The following is an 8,096-nucleotide window of genomic DNA, read 5'->3' on the forward strand; positions in this document are numbered from 1 at the left end:
ATATATTTAATGGTGAAGAAATGAAGGGAGGATCAGAATCCAGGTCATAAATTCCAGACAGTAAGAGCTTGGAGCCTGAGGACTAGCACAGCCTGAGCTGACACTCCTGCAAGGCTGCCAGTAGGAGGCAACCTCTCCTCTCCTCTCCTCTCCTCTCCTCTCCTCTCCTCTCCTCTCCTCTCCTCTCCTCTCCTCTCCTCTCCTCTCCTCTCTCTCCTCTCCTCTCCTCTCTTCTCTCGGTATGGTGCTTATAGAAGATTTGCTTCTGACACTGCAAGCATTGGCTTTGCGCAAGGGATAGTTTCTGCAAAGAGCTGAAGGCTGAGAGAATAGAAAACAGAAAGCAAAATTGCTCTCCCAGCAGGGAACCGGGAGAGAGTGTCACTCAGTTCTTTCTTTCTGAAGAGCTTCACTTCTGTTACGACATTTGGCTCTAGCCGCCTGGGCCTCCTCCAGCCAGAGGGAGGATCACAGGAAGTCAAGTAACACCCTGTTGCCAAATGGCCAAGGGCCTCCAACAGTTCCATTAGAAAATAGGTGTGTGCACTCAGCCAACCCCAGGGGCCGAGGATGGTTCCTGAGAGAACTGTGGCCTGGTTCCCTATCTGGCCCTGCCCAGGGATGGTCAGAAGATGGGGCAGGGGACACAGACAGGCTGAGACTAGAGGGGGCCAGTAAGGAACAGGGCCTGGCTTTGGCTTCCCTTCTACGTGGTTGTGCCTCTCTGGACTCCAGGATCCTCATTCATAAAAGCAGCTTCCGCCTTTGGAAGGCTTAAACCATGCCACAGACAGAGCCAACCCTTGGCTAACATTCTCTTTGAATCCTCACCCATCCTGGAAAGTAGGTCTCCAATGAGACCTGTTTCGCAGGTCTGTTTCGCAGATGAGAAGATTGAGGCTCAGAGCAGTTAACCAACTCACCCAAGGCCATACAACTGGAAAGTGGCAAAGGGATGTTGAGAGCTTCAGAAGGAGGGGAGGGGGGTGTCCTACTGGGTTGTGTGATGGGATGACTAAGGAATGCCAGGACCCCTTGAGAAAAATGTCCCCTGTGTAGGCACCTGTCACAGCACTCACCATAGATAGGCTTGGGGGGGGGGGGGGGGTAGACCAGGTGGAGGGAACAGCTCCACAAAAAGCACTGAGGGTGAAAATCCCTGGGGACTGCAGTGTAGACTGCAAGGGGGAGAGTGCCGGGGAGGGCCATGGGGTCATGCTGTGGTCTTGTACTTGGAGGCCAGTGACCACCCACGTTTTTCAAGTATGAAAGTCCTCCCAGGACAGTAGTTAGATTTGCAGCTGGTAGGAAAGCTGGAAAACCACTAGAAATGCAGCAACTCTTTTAAATGAATTTGCATTTTTTCTAGCCTCCAGTTTGGAGACATTTGAAATAAGGAGCCGGGGCGGGGGTGGTGGGGCATCAAATGATATTTGATGGTTTGGCTAAGGGACCTCTGAATGCCCAAAACTTGCCCTGCCTGTTCCCTGCCCCCTGGCTCTCACTACACCTGGGAGCTGAACCCAGAGACTGTCATGCTCAGAAACAAAGCATCGATTCACTGAGCTGGGCCAGTGGCCAGTGGCTGAGCTGAGCAGGAACACAGAAGGCAGTGGGATGAGCCTCTTCCCTCTGTCCGGCCCTTCTCCTCCCAGCCTTGGGCTGGCCTCTGTGCTGCATGGTGGACACATCTCAAGGATGACTGGCTCAGTTGGAGGGACAGAGAGGGAGAGAGTTTAGTATTACTTACTGGTCACCGAGCATGATTTGAAGAACAGGAAAAGGAAACCTGGATGTGTGGCCCTTTAGCCACAGAGGCGAGGAAACCAGGGCCTGTCCATATCCTAGATCCGGCCAATCGGAGCAGCACTACCAAATTCCTAGAGGTGGGGGGAGGACCAGAGAGTTGAGAGTCAGGTGGGGGTGAATGTTTCTTCTCCTCACTTGAGGATGTGTGTGTGTGGGGGGGGGGATCCCAGACAATGCTTCATGGCTATATGGGTTTGCAGATCCTTGGGAAGAATTCAGAGCCTCTGTCCCCAACCCCACTGAGAGTATCCATGCCCCAGGGGGCCAGGACTTCCTTAGTGACAGTTGGAACCATTAAGTGTTTTGAGCAGAGATGTGCTCCTGTTATCAGGGAACATTTATGGAGCACTAACTCTATGCAAACAAAACACAATGCTGCTTGTGCCTCTCAAGTAATTTTAATGAAGTTCACTCTGCCTTCACAGTCGAGGCCTGGAGTACTTCCCATGATTCCATAAGTCAAACTTTTATCCTTTCCATAAATTCCTTTTCTGCTCCAGTTAGCCAGTTGGCTTTCTGTTCCTTGACGTTGGAACCCTGATTCGCAACATTCCCGTGTCTGTGTGTCTGTGTGGTGTACCAGAGCATGCCCGAGTGGCTGTGAGGAACTGAGGTGACCACGCCAACAAGTACCTCCAAAGGCGGTGGTGTCCTAGGGTCTGTTCCCAGGTGTCTGATAGTCTGAAGGTGGAGGCCTCTTTTCTGAGAGCAAAGGCAGACGAGCATTTACAAAATGTCTCTGTGTACCATGTATCATTTAATTTGCTCCACCAAGGAAGGGGTTAAAATTCATATTTGCATGGATAAAGACACAGAGGATCGGGAAGGTCAGCAGGCCTCAGAGCTGCAGGCCTCACAGCTACTGACCGGTGGAGCTGAGAAGTCCAAACCCTGGCCTCCTCCCACAGAGCCCACTTCCTGCCCCATGAAGCTCACACGGGTGGTGTGAGCACCAAGTGGCTGGGAGGCAGCCAGGTGGGGGCTGACACAGTTCAGTGACATCTACAGGCCCAGAGAAAACCCTGGGGGGGCTGATGAGTGCCCCCCGCCCAGTGAGCTTCCCAGCGCATCAGCGGACCGTGACACAGCTGTCTGTGGCTTCCAACCTGGAAGGACGCCTAGAGAGCCCTGCCAGCCATCAAGAGGCTGCTTTGCACCATGCCCTGTGCTGTACGTTCCCCAAGGACTGAACAACATTGGGGTTCTGCCCAGAACTTGCTGCCAACCCCACTGGGGATGAGGTGACTGCCGTAAAGTGGGGCCACCCTTGCTGAGCTCCTACTGTGTGCCAGACCTGGGCTGGTGCTCAGCACTCATTGCGGGACACAGGAGTTGACGACTGGAAATGCTCCATCTCTGGCCAAGTCCTGTCTCCTAAAGAGAGTCTGGCTTTCCTGACTTGCCTTCTCCGATCTCCTGCCACCTGAGGATGGGGCTGCAGGGTTTTCTTGGGTTCTGGTTGGCAGAATGAGGAAGAAGAGGTGGGGAAAGAGCAAGGTTCTAGGGCCAGCTCTGGGGGACAGATCTGTAATCTATCTGTGAACAATAAGGATTCTTACCTATTTTGTTCCCTGATTTATTCCAAGTATGGCTCCTGGCACAGAGTAGGTGCTCAGTAAGTGCTTGTTGGCTGAATGAGGGAGTTTGGAAAAGGAGAACCCCCAGAGAGATGGTAGTGATGGTGGCAAGGGAAGTGGCTGGCTGAAGAGAAGTATTAGACAGCGTTTCTAGGATCCTTTCTAGCATCCCTTCAGGATGCTCTAAATCATAGTAAAGAACTTGAGTTGGTTTAAAACTATTTGGGGAATAGTGGGTGTGTGACCACTATTGTGACTCACTGGGTACGTGACCCTGTGACTGCCACATGCCCTGTGATGGGACCAGTAGGCTCATACATCTATCAGCTGATTTCTGCAACAATCTTTCTACACTTAAATGGTGTCAGGTATCGTTCTAAGCTCTTTGCACATGCACACATGCACATGTACACACACAGCATCCTGAAGAGGTAGGCACCATCTTTATCCCCATGTCACAGAGGAAGACGCGGAGGTAGAGAGAGGTGGAGTAACTGATCCAGGGACACACAGTCGGCAAGTGATGAAATGGGAGTTGATGTGGCAGGGACCAGAGCCCGCCCTCCTGACCTTACACTCCTCTACAAGAGCACAGGGGTGCTCCAGAGGAGGGGCGAGCTGGCTCTCAGGGGCAGGCTACCCTGAACGGGGCTTCTGGGTCTGAATTTCTGTCCCTTTGTCCAGTCTCCTGCCTTGTCTGCCCAGGGAGAAAAAAATAAACATTGACAGGATGAGACTCAGGGTTCATCTGGGGGCTGCTGTTTTCCCAGCTGTGAAGTGGCTGTCTCCTCCCAGCGTCCCCAAGCCAGCCCTGGACTCCAGCGGTTCCAAGGAGCCAGGATGAACTATGGTTGTCGTGGGAAAATGAGCAAACACAGGAGTAAAGGAAAATACAGAGGAGCTGTAATGCCTCCACTCAGAGAGAGTCTTGGATGCCATTTATGATGCCGATCTGGCAGTTTGACTTTCTACCAATATGTGCAGGTATGTACACACACACACACACACACACACACACACACACACAGAAGCTCATTTTATAGTCATAGAACATGGGCATTCATTTGACAATAGGGTGAATGACAATAGGTGAATTTAATGTCTCATTAAATGTTCTCTTACATCGCATTTTTCTTTAGCACTCACATTGCTGGTTTATTTTAATTTACAAGGATATTATATGCCGCACCTCTTACAGTTTGCTTTTTGTGATTGAGGTGTAATTTGCATACAGTAAAAGTCACCCTTTCTAGCATTTATGTCTGAATTTTGAGAGACTCACCATGGTGTAATCACTGCCATAATCAATGTTGGGAATAGTTCATCCAAACAAGTTCCTTGTACCTATTTGTAGCTGTCCCCTCCCAATACCCCGGCGCCTGGCAACCACTGATGTTTACTTTTCCTATAAATTTGCCTTTTCCAGAAAGTTATATAAAAGAGATCATCACAGAGTATGCAGCCTTTGATTTCTCTCATTTTACACAGTGCATTGAGGTTAACCAGGAACTGCATCCATCAGCTGCGTTTCTCTTTATAGTTGAGTAATAATCCATCGTATGGATGTACCACAGTTTGTTTAGCCTTTCACCAGTTGAAGGAATCTGGCTTGTTTCCAGCTCTTGATGATTATGACTACAGCTGCTCTAAACATTCATATACAGGCAAAAGTGTAAACTTACGCTTTTATTTCTCTTGCGGAAATTCCTTGGGGCAAGATTGCTGGGTTCTATGGTACGAGCCTAAACAGATGCAACATTTTTTTTGGAATGTGTAAAAAATGAATTGCAATTTATTTGTGTTTTTTGATATTGTTATAGCAATTTGAATAATAAACAACTAACAGCTTACTGTAAATCCTTTCTTCTTTGTAATGTATGTATGAACATCCTTTTGATAATATGGAGAGGATTATACTACTATGGTTTTATAGTCTGCTTTTTTCAGTATTTCCATGTTACCACTTTAAAATCCAGCACGTCTTTTTGGATTACAACACAGTGATCCCTTGTATGGATATACGAAAATGTATTTAAATAATCCTTTCTTGTTGGATATACAAGTAGATTGTTTTTATTTCTTGGGTCTTATAAACAACATCCTAGAACTAAGTATTTTTTTTCCATTTACTGTTATTTCTTTAGGATAAATTCCTAGTTGTAGACTTATTTCATTTTACTTTTTCCTCAACATTTTTTTCTTTTCTTTTTTTTTTTTTTTAAGATTTTATTTATTTATTCATGAGAGGCACAGAGAGAGAGGCAGAGACACAGGCAGAGGGAGAAGCAGGCTCCATGCAGGGAGCCCAATGTGGGACTCGATTCCGGGACTCCAGGATCATGCCCTGGGCTGCAGGCAGCGCCAAACCGCTGTGCCACTGGGGCTGCCCCAACATTTTTTTTCTTATGCATATATGGAAAGCTGATATTTAGCACAAACTGCACTGCCAATCCAGGAGGAAAAATGGTCTATCTAATAAACAGAGCTGGAATAATTGGCCATCCATATGGAAGAAAATGGAAATGACTCCCTACCTCACACCATACACTAAAAATCTATACCAGATGGATTAAGGATTTAGATGTAAATGGTAAAACCTGCAACTTTAGAATAAAGTATGGGATAGCCTCTTTACACAAAGATCCTTGATGAAAGCTTTTAAACATATTATACAAAAAATTTAAACCATAAAGGAAATATTTAGAACGTTTAATTACATTAAAATTAAAAACTTCCATTAATCAAAAACCCCATTAAGAATGAGAAGACGAGGGGTACCTGGTGGCTCAGTCAATTATGCATCCAACTCTTGATTTTGGCTCGGGTCATGATCTCATGGGTCTTGGGATTGATGGACTGCATGTTTTGCAGCAATTCTGCTGGAAAGTTTCTCCTCCTTTACCCCTCTCTCACACTCAAGAGCACGCACATACACACACTCCCTCTTTCTCTCTCATAAAAATACGTAAATCCTAAAAAGAAAAAAAATTAAAAAACCAGTTACGATCTGCAGTAAGGTATTTGCAACACATATAACTAACCAGAGTGGCATCAGAATATATATATATATAACACCTATGAGTCAGAGACTAATAAATAACACAATAGAAAATGAGCAAAAAAACATGAACAGAAATTCTATAAAAGAACATTTATCACTATTCTTCCAAATCCACGTACATGCCTTAGTATCTGTGGCACATCCCACAATTAAAGACGAAAGAAAAATCCATAATCATTTTCAATTACCTTAAAAGCAGCACATCATTGTACCAACATTAACTTCTCAGTTTTGATAAATGTGCTATGATTGTGTAAGATGCTATCATTAGAGGAACTGAAGTGAAGCCTATATCGAAATTCTTTATACTGTCTTTGCAACCCTCTGCAAACCTAAAATTATTTCAAAATTTAAAAAAAAAAATTTTTTTTTTTAAGTACTACGGAAGCCAAACCATGCAGAGCCTTGGAGGCTACTCTGAAGGGTTTGGATTCTGTGCTGTGAGCAATGAGGTCACTGGAGGGTTTTCAAAAGGTGGGGCAGGGTCCAATGGATGTAAAAAGGCAAAACACAACTTCTTAAGAATCTCAAATATTGTCCGAGATACGGAGGCAGAACTTCCTTTGACCAGATGGAGACTGCCTTGACCATGGGCCCTGTGATCCCTGTGACTGGGGACATATGGAAGGCAGCCAGGGAGAACACAGCATCCATTGATCAGAGTGGACATCGGGTGGGGAGGGAGAGCCCCTCAGCCCGTCATCACAGGGTCCTAAGGGAGATGGGGAGGAAATGGGAAGGCCAGAGGCTGTAGGGGTTGGTGGTGTTTGGGAGGGAGGCCTGGGAACTGAGCCTGCAGGCCCCCACCCTCCGAGCTTCCTGTGTCCCTCAGCCAAGCCCCAGGGCAGCTCGGTCCTCACACCTTCCCACCCCCTCCCACCCCCTGTACCTCTCACTCAGCAGGTAGCCTCCCCACCTTTCCCTCTCTCCCAGTGCTCAGGCATGCACAGTTTCCCCCTCTCCCTCCCTCCCTTCTTCTCAGCTCCCAGAAGAGACCCTGCTCTCTTCATTACTTTTTTTTTTTTTTTTGTCTTCTCAGCTCACAAAATTCTCCATCAGAAAGTCAGATAAACCTTCTCTTTGATCCCACGGCCTCCCTCCAGCTACTGCCCTTCCTCCCCTACTCAGCCAAACTTCCTCAAAGCCCCTTTTGTCTCCCGAGATCAGGCTCCCACTTCTGCCCTCAGGCCATCCTCCCCACTCACCACCCTCCCTGCACCTCCCACCCCATAGATAAGAGCAACACCTTTCCCTTGGTTTACTCATCCCTGTGCCCCACTTTCTCTCTTTTCAGAACACTCCTCACCCCTGGAAGTATTACATTCTTACTTCTTGTCTGTCTCCCTCACTAGATTATAAGGCCAGTGTTACCTGTTGAACTGTGTGTTCTCCACCCCCACTCCTGCTGCCAAATTCGTATCTTTGGTCCTAATGTCCAGTACCACACAATGTGTCCTTATTTTGAGCTCTGGTCTTGATAGAGGTAATACATTTAAAATGAGGTCATTACAGTGGGCCCTAATCCAATATGACTGGTGTCTTCTTAAAATGGGAAATTTAAAAGCACATACAAACAAGAGCATGCCGGGAATCCCTGGGTGGCTCAGTGGTTTAGCGCCTGCCTTGGGCTCAGGGAGTGATCCTGGAGT

At 47.2% G+C, this 8,096-nt stretch overlaps 1 long non-coding RNA gene across 1 annotated transcript; it reads right to left on the reverse strand.

Moving 5' to 3' along the window:
* Nucleotides 1–1,822: 1,822 nt before the first annotated feature.
* LOC121477703 lies at nt 1,823–7,872 on the reverse strand. Its single transcript, XR_005984336.1, has 3 exons — nt 7,819–7,872; nt 6,165–6,358; nt 1,823–1,880 (listed from the first exon to the last, which is right to left on the reverse strand). It is a non-coding gene; the product is annotated as an uncharacterized LOC121477703 (long non-coding RNA).
* Nucleotides 7,873–8,096: the final 224 nt, after the last annotated feature.

The sequence above is a fragment of the Vulpes lagopus genome, chromosome 18 (assembly GCF_018345385.1).
Source record: "Vulpes lagopus strain Blue_001 chromosome 18, ASM1834538v1, whole genome shotgun sequence".
Lineage (NCBI taxonomy): Eukaryota > Metazoa > Chordata > Mammalia > Carnivora > Canidae > Vulpes > Vulpes lagopus.